The 16480-nt window shown below is 39.7% G+C and overlaps 1 pseudogene; it reads right to left on the bottom strand.

Moving 5' to 3' along the window:
* Nucleotides 1-1320, bottom strand: part of LOC113118751 (A-kinase anchor protein SPHKAP-like) — a 20526-nt pseudogene extending 19206 nt beyond the window's left edge.
* Between the last annotated feature and the right edge of the window lie 15160 nt (nucleotides 1321-16480).

Raw genomic sequence — 16480 nt, 5'->3', positions numbered from 1 at the left:
TACCAGCCTTTATTGACTTCTGTTCTAAAACTATTAATTTTACTGGTCCATTCCTCCAATCTGCACTTCCAGATCAGGTGCCACTGCTCTCACGTGTATGTCTGGTTCGCTGACATCAATGTGACAACGTCATCTTTTTATCTATTATTCTTTACGCACGCATGGTCATGGAAGAGTGTAGGTCACACAGTGTGTGTACATATTAACTAAATATAAAACAATTTCTGCTTACTCTCTCTCTCTCTCTCTCTCTCTCTCTATATAGATATTTCTTTTTTTCTTCTCACATTATAATGATAATTCTGAATCTCTGACATCATCTTCAAGTTACTGATGAAGGTAAAACAATGTCAATATCTCCCAACTCTGTAAGAATCATTTATTCAGATATAATCATTTATTTAGATATTTCATATTTTAATTTTTATATAAAATAATTTGTAAATTATCAAATAATGTATACCAAAACACATCCATTTATACATTGAATTTATGACACATACAACATAAGGATGATCATTATGCATCTCTGACATCAATATTTTTGCTAAATGCGCATAATGATTATTTATGCATGTTCAGTATGTTAAAAATAATTTGCAATGGGACACAAAGACTAAAATACCTGCAGGATTATTGTGTATTTAAGCAACAATAGAAAAACATACAAACAAACAAACAAACAAAAAACATGGAAAACATCAGCAGCTTAAATCTTTATACTACTTCTCAAAATCTTGGATAGTAACTAGTTAGATAAGACTTTTAAGACCCAAACTTTTAAGCGTTAATATATAACTCTATTTTTTTTTTACTTAATAATAAACAGTAAAGGCTACACCAGTAATTCAGGTAATGGTTTTGAACATTTGATTTCTTCTTTAAATTTCATACTGCTATTAAATACCTAAAGCATTGTTTAGTTGTATCTTGGTTCTATTGCTTGCAATCCATTTCTCTGCCCATAATTTTATCACTGAAATTTTGATGATATGAGAACCCTAGTTCAGATGATCTGTCACTGTCTCACTTACGCACAAACTGCACAAACCCTCAAAATTGCTGGGTTAGAGAGGTCAGCTCACAACTTAGAACGTTTCACTCTTCACTGGAGTGGGAGACGGCAAGACAGATGGGAAAGAGAGAAAAACAAGCTTGAAAAAGAGGAGGGAGACAGAGAAAGAGTGGGGGAGGAATTTGTGGGAATGAGATATCGAGAAAGGGATGGAAGGACAGAGCTGACTGAGCGTCGTCCTTGCCAAGGACAAACTCATTTCACCCATTATCATCAGAGGGGAGACGGCAGACACTCACCACCATGGCTAAAAATTATCTCCGCTGGGACACACTGCCACCTCGCCGCTCGCTACACCACTGAGATAGAGAGAGAGTAATGAAAATAATGGAAAGGGACGGAGAGAAGCGGATAAAAGAACAAAGCTGGGGATCATGGGAGTGGAAAGATGTTGTTTTGAGATGTTGCCATATTGCACTACTGGAACAGAGCAGACGTGCTCTTTATCATTTCCGACCGAGTGGGTTCACACACACCGATCTGCGCTTTCACATCCACTAAGCCTCTAAATGGGGCATGGAAGTAGAGAAAAAAGCAGACACACTCTTGTCCAGTGGCAAATCTGTGATGTGTTCTGTCATTTGAAGTTTTCAGAGCACCTTGACAGACCATTTCGTCACAGAGTGCTCAGGTTCTCATGGGTTTTGACATACATGTGTGTGTGTGTTTGTCTGTGTGAGTGTCGCCTGAGGACTTCAGCCTTGGTTCACTAGGCACCCAGTGAGGAAGCACATTCACATCTGTGCCTGTGGTTATGACCACGCATGGCTGTCACATCCTGAAGGCAAGATCTGCCAGCAACCATTAACCAGTTAAAGCCCCATCTTAAAACCCTTAGAAATCCCGTCATTTTCTTGACATTCTGTCGCAGATATCATTGTGAGAAACTGGCTGTTCTTTTCTCGCATCTCATTTTGCTTTAAAGTTTTATTTAAAGAGGAATCTTTCCATACCATTAAATTTTTGATTGCTGCTTAGGGCAAGGAGAAATGAGCACAGGAAGTGATGCTGTAGTTGTATTTTCTCTCCAAAGTTGCACACTGTTACCGTGGAATTGCTAAATCTGCTTACCAGCTGAACTAGGCTGGGTTTTGAATGGTGTTTTAGAACGTTTGAATGTTTCAGAGTGAGAACTTATGCATAAAAAATTATGCTACACCTATTGAAATATTACAATTTAATAATGAAAACTAAATGGTTTTGCACAGGAGCCACTACATTTACAGGTGAAGTGTGGTAATGCAGTAACCACTTGCATATTTCAAATTGCATAACTAAATTGACAATATGCATTCTATGTTTAACAAAAATGTTTCTAGGAGTATTTGTAGTGTGCAAGGTGTTATATATGGAGATTCATATTTCAGACAAAACAAGAGTGCTAATGAATTCTAATCTGTATACATGCAAGTCTCCACAACTGAGAATATTTCAGATATAGGTTATACTAATCAACACACAAAGTCAAATGCAATGATCTGCACCATTTAAGCCAAGCAAGAAACTACACCAGGAGAAACCACATCAAAAATGTCCATTGACCACCTGCCTGCACAATCAAACCCATCTGTGCCTTAAAGGGTTAAAAAGAATTGGAAGGATCATTAAAAAAAACAGCTAATTTTTAAAGGTTATCAATGGAGAAAGATGGGTTATGGGTCCAGATGGTCTAGTTACAGCATAGCAGAGATTAAAAACTTGTAAATTATAAATGGACAGAGAGAAGATTGAATGTCAAGTAAATCTAAATTATGACTTCAAGCAAAAATACCTTTTACTTACATTAGAATTAGGCCTCAAAGAAATTTTTTTTTGGCAATGACTATTTGCACTAAGTGTAAACAGCATATTTTCTTAGCGATAGATGCTATTTACATTAAGTGAAGATAGCAGTATTTTTTTCAGTGCAGATAGCGTTAGATTCTATTTACACTATGTTAAAATTGCAGTATTTTCTGCTATTTATATTGCAGATAGTGGAAAGTATCTGAACCTTTAATATAATACAATATTAAATATAGATTTGTGGTGTCGCTGTTGGATTTGTGGTGTCGCTGTTGGACAGTGTTTTCTCTACTTCCTGTTGGCCTTCTGTAGCTAATCATAGCTCCATGTAGCTGTTTTTATTTCATATTTTTTCTCTATAATCTTTCTTACTATCACTGTCTGTTTGTTTGTTTTTTAAATTGTAAAATATAACTTAATTCACACCATATTTCTGATATTACGATTCAATCTTATCAGATTAACTTTGATCGTTCACTCTTCCGTGACTGGAGCACACCTGCAAAGCGTTAGCACTCGTTAGCTTGTCATTAGCGTTTTCTTTTCTCCTCTCCTCTCCTCTCTCACGCTGCAGTTTTCCACAAGTTCATCAAACAACCGCAGTAAGAATATTTCATCAAGCACGGTGAGCAGGGGCGCTGCTGAGGATTTTGGGCCCCATGAAAAGAATCTTGACAGGGCCCCCAACACAGCTGAGAGTTTTTTCATATTAATTTACATAAAATCATGCTCTTTTATGGTATTTTGACTATCATTCTCATATATTTAAGTCAATCAGACAATTAAACTCCATCCCATGTCCATCCACACCTGTAATTTGTCCTCTGTAATACCGCACTACTTCAGTACTGTATAATGTATATACTGTGCATAGCTGTACATGTGTAATATAGTGTATTCACCACTGATCTATATATATAGATCAGTGGTATTCACATATATTTATATTTGTATGAATATTTGTACTGTACACTGGCAATGACAATAAAGTTAATCTAATCTAACCTGATATTTTTAACATGACAGTTGAAATGTAACGGAAACACTGAAGTGCGTTTGAGAAAATTGAGTTCCCTTATCATGCACTTTTAACATTCCAACAGCCACCAGCATTCATTTTAACCGCAACATTTTAAACTTATGGTAATTATCTTTAACACTAGAATGAACATGGCATCATTTTGACCGTTTTGAAATTTGCATAGTCAGTAACTTTGTCTAAATAAATCACAAAGCCTTGCTGCTCCCTGACTTTTCCTAAAACTACACGAATTTTCATTAAAACTAGTTTAAATACTTATTGTGTGAATAAAACAGAAATATAATAATTTCTATCTATAACGTCCACAGGCAGTGATTTTGCGCTGTTTAAATTGAGTTTTGCCGACGGTCTGGATCAGATAATGTGAAAGTATTATGTGAAGATGGTTGGCAGAGATGAATCATGCTGTATTTGACAATATAGGGGACAGTGTAGTAATACAACTCCACATCATCTTCAAGAGAGGCACTGAAACCTCACAAACAGCTGATAGTTCGAGTTCATGAAGTTACTGCTTGCAAGACAGGTGCAACAGCGTGGACCGCAGCAGGGTGCTGAAAGTGGGCGCCGCCTCGTACAAAGATGCCGACACTGGCTGCATGTGAAGCAAAGCCGTGCACCCTCTGCACCCTGCTCTATCGAAACGTGCCAACTTATCGAAAAATGCTACCGTAGAGACCTAGGGCCTCATGTACAAAGCGTGCGTACGCACAGAAAAGTGCCGTAGGTTACGATCATTGTCACGGGCGGTCCACTAACAATTTAGGCCTACTTACAAACCCACTTTTTTTCTTGTGAAATGTTGGGTAACATACTGTCGACCCTTTGCCTCTTTCACTTCTCTTATTTTTTTCTCTTTCCGTTTTTGACTTCCAGATTTTTCAGGCATTTTCACATCCTCTGTCAAGTTGAATCTGCCGGCGCTATTGTGTTGCCTTGGTTACTGGATACAATTTGGGCGGACTAAACCATTTTATGATAATCGAGAGGGGGAGAGGGGCCCACGGACGTTTGTGTTTCCTAAACAAATACATTTTTTGACACCAGGAAACCGCAAATAGAATAATTTAAAGTTAATAATTTTTACTATCAAATATTTTTTTTAGCACCACAATTTTATTGGGGCCTTCTCTGGGCCCCCTCTTAGTCATGGGCCCCGAGAATCGTCATCGTTTACCCCCCCTTTACAGCGCCCCAGACGGTGAGTAATGGCTTCTCCTACAATTGTTATTTGCACCTCTTGCCACATGTACAGTTTATCTATCTCTGTCGCTGATGAGGGATTCACATGTGATAAATGCAGGGAAACAGTTAGGCTGACAGAGAAGATTTCAGAATTAGAGACACGCATCCAAACTTTAATTGAGGACAGTAAGAATGTTAGGGCTCTAGATATGGCTTTGGATGCGTCTAGCTCAGGGATTCCTGTACATTGTCCGGTTCCAGCAGAGCCCCTGCAGCAGGGCAACTGGGTGACGGTGAGGCAGCGTAGTCGTGGGTCAAAACACCGCTCTTCTGTTCCGATCAAAACATTAAACAGGTTCTCCCCACTCAGTGATGCACCCATTGAGAAACCTGATGAAAGTGCTCTAGTTATTGGCGATTCTATTGTACGGAACGTGAATATAGAGACACCAGCCACCATAGTCAAATGTTTACCGGGAGCCAGAGCGCCTGACATCTTGGCAAATTTAAAAGTGCTGGCTAATGCTAAACGTAAATACAGTAAGATTGTTATTCATGCCGGCGCTAATGATGTTCGACTTCGCCAGTCGGAGATCACTAAAAATAACTTTAAAGAGGTGTGTGAACTTGCAAGCACGATGTCAGACACTGTAATATGCTCTGGTCCCCTCCCTGCTTACCGTGGTGACGAGATGCATAGCAGATTGTCATCACTCAATGGCTGGATGTCTAAGTGGTGCCCACAGAATAACATAGGTTTCATAGACAATTGGACGAGCTTTTGGGGCAGACCTGACCTGTTTAAAAGAGATGGTCTTCATCCCTCCTGGGGTGGCGCCACTCTTCTGTCTAGAAATATGGCAAATAGTCTTAGTGTTTATACTTGACTAACTGGGGCCCAGGTCAGGAAGCAGACAGACTGGCTAAACCGACCATCTGCTGGCTGCCTCCCGTCACAGAGGTCAGTTAATTCTCAGCACATAGAGACTCTTTCACTTAGATATCACACTATAGAGACTGTGTCTGTTCCCAGAACTAGAAAATACAAAAAACGTCCAAACCAAGTTAAGGTTAACAATTTAATTGAGGTTCAACAAATAAAAAACAAATGCAATATGGATAAACAAATGATAAAGATTGGCTTATTGAATATCAGATCCATTTCTACGAAAACACTTTTTGTAAATAATATGATAACTGATCATAATATAGATGTGCTCTGCTTGACAGAAACCTGGCTAAAACCTGATGATTACATTATTTTAAATGAGTCCACCCCCCAAGATTATTGTTATAAACACGAGCCGCGTCTAAAAGCCAAAGGGGGAGGAGTTGCTTCAATTTATAATAACGTTTTCAGGATTTCTCAGAGGGCAGGCTTCAAGTATAACTCGTTTGAAGTAATGGTGCTTCATATAACATTATCCAGAGAAACCAATGTTAATGATAAATCCCCTGTTATGTTTGTACTGGCTACTGTATACAGGCCACCAGGGCACCATACAGACTTTATTAAAGAGTTTGGTGATTTTACATCCGAGTTAGTTCTGGCTGCAGATAAAGTCTTAATAGTTGGTGATTTTAATATCCATGTCGATAATGAAAAAGATGCATTGGGATCAGCATTTATAGACATTCTGAACTCTATTGGTGTTAGACAACACGTTTCAGGACCTACTCATTGTCGAAATCATACTCTAGATTTAATACTGTCACATGGAATTGATGTTGATAGTGTTGAAATTATTCAGCCAAGTGATGATATCTCAGATCATTATTTAGTTCTGTGTAAACTTCATATAGCCAAAATTGTAAATTCTACTTCTTGTTACAAGTATCGAAGAACCATCACTTCTACCACAAAAGACTGCTTTTTAAGTTATCTTCCTGATGTATCCGAATTCCTTAGCATATCCAAAACCTCAGAACAACTTGATGATGTAACAGAAACTATGGACTCTCTCTTTTCTAGCACTTTAAATACAGTTGCTCCTTTACGCTTAAGAAAGGTTAAGGAAAACAGTTTGACACCATGGTATAATGAGCATACTCGCACCCTAAAGAGAGCAGCCCGAAAAATGGAGCGCAGCTGGAGGAAAACAAAACTAGAGGTATTTCGTATTGCTTGGCGGGAAAGTAGCATATCCTACAGAAAAGCATTAAAAACTGCTAGATCTGATTACTTTTCTTCTCTTTTAGAAGAAAACAAACATAACCCCAGGTATTTATTCAATACAGTGGCTAAATTAACGAAAAATAAAGCCTCAACAAGTGTTGACATTTCCCAACACCACAGCAGTAATGACTTTATGAACTACTTTACTTCTAAAATCGATACTATTAGAGATAAAATTGCAACCATTCAGCCGTCAGCTACAGTTTCGCATCAGACAGTGCACTATAGACCCCCTAAGGAACAGTTCCACTCATTCTCTACTATAGGAGAGGAAGAATTGTATAAACTTGTTAAATCATCTAAACTTACAACATGTATGTTAGACCCTATACCATCTAAGCTCTTAAAAGAGGTGCTTCCAGAAGTCATAGGTCCTCTTCTGACTATTATTAATTCCTCATTGTCATTAGGATATGTCCCCAAAACCTTCAAACTGGCTGTTATTAAGCCTCTCATAAAAAAGCCACAACTTGACCCCAGAGAACTAGTTAATTATAGACCAATCTCGAATCTCCCTTTTCTGTCCAAGATACTAGAAAAGGTGGTATCCTCACAATTATATTCCTTCTTAGAGAAAAATGGTATATGTGAGGATTTCCAGTCAGGATTTAGACCGTATCATAGTACTGAAACTGCTCTCCTTAGAGTTACAAATGATCTGCTCTTATCATCTGATCGTGGGTGTATCTCTCTATTAGTTTTATTGGATCTTAGTGCTGCGTTTGACACTATTGACCACAACATTCTTTTGCATAGACTTGAACACTTTGTTGGCATCAGTGGAAGTGCATTAGCATGGTTTAAATCGTACTTATATGACCGCCATCAGTTCGTAGCAGTGAATGAAGATGTATCATATCGATCACAAGTGCAGTATGGAGTACCTCAAGGCTCAGTTCTAGGGCCGCTACTCTTCACGCTTTATATGTTACCCTTGGGAGATATCATCAGGAAACATGGTGTTAGCTTTCACTGTTATGCTGATGATACGCAGCTCTATATTTCCTCGCAGCCCGGTGAAACACACCAATTTGAAAAACTAATGGAATGCATAGTTGATATAAAAAATTGGATGACGAGTAATTTCTTACTGCTAAATTCAGAAAAAACAGAGGTGTTAATCATAGGGCCTAAAAACTGTACTTGTAATAACCTAGAACACTGTCTAAGACTTGATGGTTGCTCTGTCAATTCTTCGTCATCAGTTAGGAACCTAGGTGTGCTACTTGATCGCAATCTTTCCTTAGAAAGCCACGTTTCTAGCATTTGTAAAACTGCATTTTTCCATCTCAAAAATATATCTAAATTACGGCCTATGCTCTCAATGTCAAATGCAGAAATGTTAATTCATGCATTTATGACTTCAATGTTAGACTATTGTAATGCTTTATTGGGTGGTTGTTCTGCACGCTTGGTAAACAAACTACAGCTAGTCCAAAATGCAGCAGCAAGAGTTATTACTAGAACCAGGAAGTATGACCATATTTTCCCGGTCCTGTCCACACTGCACTGGCTCCCTATCAAACATCGTATAGATTTTAAAATATTGCTTATTACTTATAAAGCCCTGAATGGTTTAGCACCTCAGTATTTGAATGAGCTCCTTTTACATTATACTCCTCTACGTCCGCTACGTTCTCAAAACTCAGGCAATTTGATAATACCTAGAATATCAAAATCAACTGCGGGCGGCAGATCCTTTTCCTATTTGGCGCCTAAACTCTGGAATAACCTACCTAACATTGTTCGGGAGGAAGACACACTCTTGCAGTTTAAATCTAGATTAAAGACCCATCTCTTTAACCTGGCATACACATAACATACTAATATGCTTTTAATATCCAAATCCGTTAAAGGATTTTTAGGCTGCATTAATTAGGTAAACTGGAACCGGAACACTTCACATAACACCGTACTTTCTACATCATTAGAAGAATGGCATCTACGCTAATATTTGTCTGTTTCTCTCTTGTTCCGAGGTCACCGTGGCCACCAGATCCAGTCTGTGTCCAGATCAGAGGGTCACTGCAGTCACCCGGATCCAGTACGTATCCAGACCAGATGGTGGATCAGCACCTAGAAAGGACCTCTACTGCCCTGAAAGACAGCGGAGACCAGGACAACTAGAGCCCCAGATACAGATCCCCTGTAAAGACCTTGTCTCAGAGGACCACCAGGACAAGACCACAGGAAACAGATGATTCTTCTGCACAATCTGACTTTGCTGCAGCCTGGAATTGAACTACTGGTTTCGTCTGGTCAGAGGAGAACTGGCCCCCCAACTGAGCCTGGTTTCTCCCAAGGTTTTTTTCTCCATTCTGTCACCGATGGAGTTTCGGTTCCTTGCCGCTGTCGCCTCTGGCTTGCTTAGTTGGGGTCACTTCATCTACAGCGATATCATTGACTTGATTGCAAACTAAAACAGACACTATTTCAACTGAACAGAGATGACATAACTAAATTCAATGATGAACTGCCTTTAACTATCATTTTGCATTATTGAGACACTGTTTTCCAAATGAATGTTGTTCAGTGCTTTGGCGCAATGTATTTTGTTTAAAGCACTATATAAATAAAGGTGATTGATTGATTGATAATACATTATAAAACAGTATGTACTAATAACGTTTTCAGTGTAAATTATAATTTGAAATGAAATTATGAAATGGATGCCACATTATTGGCAGTGTTGTGCAAGTTACTTCCAAACTGTAATACATTATAGATTACTTGTTACTGTCATTTAAAAGTAATTCCTTACCCCACAATAATACGGTTTCAGAATTATAATGTGTTACATGACTCCTGTATTACTTTTGAGTTACTTTAACCAAAATAACTACAGAAGTAGAACTTAACATTCTGATATGTCAAAATGTACTGTAGAGCATTTTACATCCAGTAGATGAATGTGGGCTATCCATGCAAATAACAATATAGCTTATAATTGGCAAAATGAAGGCTCAAGACCTCAAGACTGTATTGTTTTGCATTTAAGGGGGGGTGAAATGCTATTTCATATATACTGAGTTTTTTACACTGTTAAAGAGTTGGATTCCCATGCTAAACATGGACAAAGTTAAAAAAATTAAGTTGTAAGTTTGAAGGAGTATTTTTGTTCCAAAAAAACCTCTTCCGGTTTGTCACAAGTTTCGGAAAGTTTTTTCCGAGTATGGCTCTGTGTGACGTTAGATGGAGCGGAATTTCCTTATATGGGTCCTAAGGCACTTCTCCCGGAAGAGCGCGCGCTCCTGTATAGCAGAGCACTGAGAGGCTTAGCACAGCCTGATCAGAGTGAGAGCGTCGCAAAAAGTCACAAAAGGAGTGTGTTTTTGGTTGCCAGGGTAAGACAACCCTGCACAGATTACCAAAAGAGAAACAGCATTAAGGGACCAGTGGATGGAGTTTATTTTTACAGAGCATCAACGGAGTTGTGCAAGTGTTTTTGTGTGTTCCCTGCATTTCCAAGATGCTTGTTTTACAAACAAGGCCCAGGTTGATGCTGGATTTGCACATCGTTTATTTCTTAAGGATAATGCAGTCCCAACGAAAAAGGGTCACGATTGTGTGTTGGAACCACATGCGGTGAGTAAAACTGCTTCAAATATCTCTGTGTTGTTAACTTAGCTATCAGCGCGTAAGCACATCAAGTAAACAACATGCGATGTTGTCATCAAACTGCACTTTCCACATGTACAGCTTAAAAAAAAAAAAAAAAAGACGACATAAAGTGGAACTTAGTCATTTTCCAAAACCGCTAAGCAAATATATACAGTTTCAGTACATACCACACAGAGACGCCTTTGCTGATGCTGCTCTTGTTAAATTTCAGCCTCTGGATCTGTGTCACAGCTTCCAAATGCTCTCAACGCAAAAGCCTACTGGCGCTCGTGATTCTTTAGCTCCGCCCACACGTCACGCCTCCAGGCGCTCGTGTTTTTCTGGGAAAAATCGGTACAGACTATCTTTCTCTTATAAATATAATAAAAATAAAGACTTTTTGGAGTTATGAAAGATGCAGTACTACTCTATAGGTACTCAAGATTAACAGGATATTGAGTGAAAACTCAATTTTAAATTTTTTATTGAGAGATTTCTCTGCAGAATTCAGATGCTTCTCAATGATTCTCGCAGCACTGTTGTGTCTGACTGCTCACAAAAATAAGTCGCAGCATCAGAAAAAAATTTGGTTGCAGTCTGGAGCCCTGCCAAGTCTGCTGAAGTATGGTAGACGTAAAGTGATTATCTGGCAATATCTGTAAAATTGTTGGGTCTATTCATATAGTCCATTTGTAAACACATGCACATGCTCTCTGTCATGTCACACTACATGCAGTGCCCTCCACAAACCCTCTGTCTGTCTCTCAGGGCATTACATAACCTCCCTGGCTCTGTACAAGCCTTCTGTTGCAATGAGACCAGACGGCACGAGATGAGAGACAAGAAGAGAAGAGATGAGAACCGATTAATTGAGATGGGATGAAAGACAAGAAGAAAAGAGAACAGATTAATTGAGGTGAGATGAGACAAAAAGAGACAAACAGAAGAAGCAAGTGAAGAGACAAGAGATAAAAAGAGGTTGAAAGTGGGGGTTGACCGCCCCGGCTGATGTATCGGCTAATATTTGCCATTTTTCAAATATTGGCATTTGTCAATAAGTTTTTATGCTTGGCCGATATGTTCAAGGTGGGACTTTTATTTTGATAGTGCTGAGAAACGTAGGGCCTGAGTGCACACAGTGCTCACTCTCTCTCTCGTTTACTGTTGTAATTTACAGATCTGTCTAATACAAATAGTAGTCTGCCTAATAATCAGATAGAATATACAAAAAGTATTATAACAATTGCTTTTATATTATTAGTAATAGAAAGGCAAACATTATAATACTATCTCGTTTGCCATCAGAATTAAGTAAATACACATTTATATAATTTAAACAAATCTTTGAATGACTAATGAACATTTAATTTCACAAACCTTGCAAACTTAGTCGAATCCAGCTGTGAGATCTTGTGAAGTGTGCATTTTTATTCAGCATGATGTGTGATGTTCGGCCCGTGTTAATTGAATGCTTTAAACTTAACATTTTCAAATTATGCTGTGCTTTATGCATTCGCCCACTGTTATATTACTGTAATTTTCACTGTGTGCTGTATGTAAAATGAGTGTTACTTTGGCTTTATTTGAAAAATATGATTCCCAATGCTCACAAACTTCCCAGAATACTGAGTGCCCTGTTGGTTACAGTGGTTACTTCCTTTTTAATTATATTTTTATTAAATATTTATTTACTTGTGAGAAAATACTTTGTCATCTATACTTTATGTTTGTTTTCAAATTCCTTAACTTTGTAGAGAGGTGTAGAGAAGACAATAAGATACAAGAGGACATGCAAGGAGACAAGAAGAGAAGAGACAAGGAGACAAGAAGAGAGGAGATGAGAAGAGATGAGGTGAGAAAAGAATGGAAAATGAGACAATTTAAGATGAAAAGAGACAATAAGACACCTGAGAAGAGAAGAGACAAGTCAAGGAGATGATGAGAAGAGACAAGTAGAGATAGACAAGACCATAGATGAGAAGAATGAGACATGGAGTTAAGAAGATATGAGATGAGAAACGACAAGAAGAGAAGATATGAGAACAGGTGAGAAAAAGACAATGAGAACAGATGAAAAGACAAAAGACAAGACAAGGCGATGAGACAAGAATGAGAAGAACAGACATGAAGAGAAGAGGCAAGAAATGACAATGAAAGACAGAAAAAAGTTATAGAAGAGGAAACAAGAAGAGATGTGAGGAGACAAATGAGATGAGAAGAGAGGAGAAGGGATGAAAGAAAGAGACAGGAAGACAGAAGATGAGATGAGATATAATGAGATGAGATGAGAGTGACGAGTGGGGATTATAAATGAGTCTCGAGTCTCACCAGTCTCGAGTCCCACGGAGGAGCTCCAGAAGGATAAAAAGAAGAGTTACAACAATGAAGGACGAGAGAGGACCAGGTCTGGGTTTTAATTTGGTTTTTGGCCTTTGTTTGTGCACAGCAGTTATTTGCAAGTTGTTTTTGCACTGTTTTGTGTTTATCATTAAACTTTTATTTACATGTGAGCTGGTTCCCGCCTCCTTCTTCCCGACTTACGAACTGCGATACACTGCTCCCTTGCAGCCGTGGTGAATCCGCGGTGCCATTGAGCAGGGCGAAGGAGTCTGCCGCTGTGGACACTCGAGGCGGTGGGCTGGAGTGAGTTGCTGGGGGCCGGACAAGCTCGCTGCTGGCCGCCCGAGATGTGGAGGGACAGCTGTCGTCCGTGAGGGAGCACAGGAGTCACCACCGTTCGCCTGGAGGCTGGGGCCTGGTGCTGTCCGCCATAATGGGGAGGAGCAGGGAACGGGGGACTCCTGCTGGCTGCCTAAAACCGGAGGAGCCGTCGCCATCCACTGGACGGCGGAGGAGTGTAATGTCGTCCACGAGGGCCGTCCAGTGCCACCGCCCGGCACCGCAGAAGAGTTCACCCAGCTGGTCGAAGGCCAAGCGGCAGTGTGTCTGGGAACCGGAACAAGATTTTTTTGTTTTCTCTCTTCTTTCCTCTATGGCATCTCTCATCTCTGTCGCTCCTCATCTTTCCGTCTCATTTTCTCCCACCTCGTCTGTCTGTCCTTACCCCCAGGTACCCAGAGGGGGAGGGGGGGAGTAAAGTGCAGTCTCGTGGGTACTCCCCGGCCAGCGAGTGGTGATGGGGGTATGTGATGAGTGGGGCGGGGCCGAGAGCCATGGGAACGGAGTAATTGGAAATGAGTGACACCTGCGCCACTCACCGGTCTCGAGTCCCATGGAGGAGCTCCGGAAGGATAAAAAGAGGAGTTACAACAATGAAGGATAAGAGAGGACCAGGCCTGGGTTTTAATTTGGGTTTTGGTTTTTATTTGTGTGTGGCAGTCATCCACGAGGGGCTGTCGCACTGTTTTGTGTTATTTGATCATTAAAGGTTTATTTTTGTGCGCTAGTTTCTGCCTCCTCCTTCCCGACTTACGAACTGCGTCACAATGAGATAAAGGATCAAGATATTAAACAAGTGAAAGGGAAGATGTGAGAAGCCTTATAAAAGACTGAGAACTTTCACACATTCTTTATTTTCTTAGCTATGGGCTCGGTGCACAAGATGGCGCCAATGAGCTTCAGCGACGCGAGTGTGTGCATACTTACTTCCGGTCTTGCGATGCTCACATTTACTGTAAAGGGAAATTTACATACGAAACTTGGCTGGATGTATATAATTAATGATTTTCAAATTTAACAGTGGATAGTTAAAAACATGAGGCAATATCCTCCCTACATTTTTTGCGTACCTCTGTGTGAAAATTAATCAAGATACAATGGGGAGATTGCTTTTATTTTTCTGTTGATTATGTGGATCAGCGTCAGCATCAGGTTAATCAGTTCACAGGGATTTCTTCTTTCAAACACAAACCACTCAAATATGCAATACTTTACATTTTCGAAGAGATGATTTTGTTCTGACTGTTATGTAAGAAAAAGGATTCTGACTGTCAAACGAGACTCACAGAGATTTCTGATAAAGCACGTTTTATTAACTTTATTTGATAACATAATTTATAACTGTAACTATACAATTAAACGTAATGTAATTATGGTAGGTTTGCATTAATTAAAAGATCACTGTTTGCATTCATGTGTGTTTTTATCAATGTTTATTTGTTTTGTGAAAGATCTGCAGCATAAATCATTATCTGTCTATGAGCAGCGTATGTATATTGGTATTCTTTTTCCATTAATTATCAGATAAAACAGATATTAAAATTAGTCATGCATTAGTTAACTGTGTAAAATAATAAAATATGTCATATTAATTTCGTGAAAAGTAAGGAACATTAGTGAATATAATTTATTCACCAGACCCAATCATACACAAGTTCCAAATCCACTGGGCCATTTTACATTTATAGTATAGTAATAATTAGATTAGATTAGATTAGATTCAACTTTATTGTCACTGCACATGTAGGTACAAGGCAACGAAATGCAGTTAGCATCTAACCAGAAGTGCAATAAGCAGTAAGTACAGAATAAAGGTCTATAATATGTACAATAACTATACAGGTAAGTATTATGGACATAATTTACAGATATTAAATACTATAAGCAAGATATACAGATAGGTGTACTATGAACATACTATACAGATGGGCTATGTAAAAGTGTATGTACACTATAGGCAGAACTATGAACATAATTTACAGTATTGCAATGGACAGTAAAAAAAAATATTACAATGTGCAAATGGATTGTACAGTGTTCCTGGATGAACAGACAGTAGTGCAAGTAATAACAAGTTACTGTTTTTTGCTTGTTGTGAATAAATAAATAAATCAGTCACAGTGTTGAAGAGGGGGAGGGGTCTATGTGTGTGGTGTGGGGGGTATTGAGGGGTGTCAGAGGGCAGAGTTCAGCAAGGAGACAGCTTTAGGGAAAAGCTGTTCCTGAATCTTGTGGTCCTTGTTCGGAGGCTCCTGAAACGCCTCCCGGAGGGGAGGAGGTTAAACAGTCTGTGGTCAGGGTGAGAGGAGTCCTTCAGAATGCTGCGAGCTCGACGTAGACAGCGTTTCCTCTGGATGTCCTCAAGAGCAGGAAGTGGTGTCCCTGTGATGCGCTGGGCAGTTTTCACCACCCTCTGCAGTGCCTTGCGGTCAGCCACTGAGCAGCTCCCATACCAAACTGTGATGCAACTGGTCAGGATGCTCTCGATCGCACACCGGTAAAAGTTCACCAGGATGGATGAAGACAACTGGTTCTTCTTCAGTGTCCTGAGGAAGAAAAGGCGCTGGTGAGCCTTCTTGACCAGGTTGGAGGTGTTTGTGGCCCAGGACAGTTCCTCCGAGATGGTGGTTCCCAGGAACTTGAAGCTGGAGACACGCTCAACAGCCAGCCCGTTAATGTGGATGGGGTCATGCGTGCTTCCATTCTTCTTCCTGAAGTCCACAATGAGCTCCTTTGTCTTATTGGTGTTAAGGAGCAGGTTATTGTCAGCGCACCATGTGGCCAGATGCTGTACCTCCTCCCTGTAGGCAGTCTCATCGTTGTCACTGATGAGGCCAATCACCGTGGTGTCATCTGCAAACTTAATGATGGAGTTGGATCCATGCACAGGCTTGCAGTCGTGGGTGTAAAGGGAGTAGAGGAATGGGCTCAGCACACA

Source organism: Carassius auratus, chromosome 18, assembly GCF_003368295.1.
Source record: "Carassius auratus strain Wakin chromosome 18, ASM336829v1, whole genome shotgun sequence".
Classification (NCBI taxonomy): domain Eukaryota; kingdom Metazoa; phylum Chordata; class Actinopteri; order Cypriniformes; family Cyprinidae; genus Carassius; species Carassius auratus.
Note: the sequence above shows the minus strand (reverse complement) of the source record. Positions and strands in the feature narration are given on the sequence as shown.